Here is a 591-nt window from a genome sequence, read left to right on the forward strand (position 1 = left end):
GAAAAAATGAAAGGAAAGAAACGCATGTCCATTCCTTCTGGCTCGATCCGTGTTCCGTCAGATTTGATTAAGGAGAGACCACATGAGGTGTCCGTTTCACCGTCCCCTGTACATCCTCTGTCCCTGTCTGTTCCCCGAGCAAAACACGGTGGAACGGTGTTTTTAATCGGTCTTCAGGATAAAAGCGCCAACGTGTGGGTTGGTGAAACACTTATTTCCTGAATTATGTTACCATGATAAGTGTGTGTTTTATAAGACTGTTTTATTACTAATGACAACAGTAGAAAGTGGTTTGTAGGCTCTCACATATTATATATTAATTCTCACTTCAAAATGTGGAAAGATTTTATGATGGAGCACGATAGAAAAAAGAAAACATCCATAAAATAATTTTTAAAATAGTTTTATCGAAGTCTTTCTTATAGAAAAGAGGAAAAAAATTACTAGATCGGCCATATACACGATAATGATGCCTAAAGAAACATACAAAGCACGTGTAAAAAAATCAGTCTATTGTAATCTGTTCCTCGTGATCCATGAAGCCTGCCATCATAAAGAGCCTCCTTGATTAATATATAAGATATAAACACC

Source organism: Penaeus monodon, chromosome 22 (assembly GCF_015228065.2).
Source record: "Penaeus monodon isolate SGIC_2016 chromosome 22, NSTDA_Pmon_1, whole genome shotgun sequence".
In the NCBI taxonomy this organism is placed as follows: Eukaryota; Metazoa; Arthropoda; class Malacostraca; order Decapoda; family Penaeidae; genus Penaeus; species Penaeus monodon.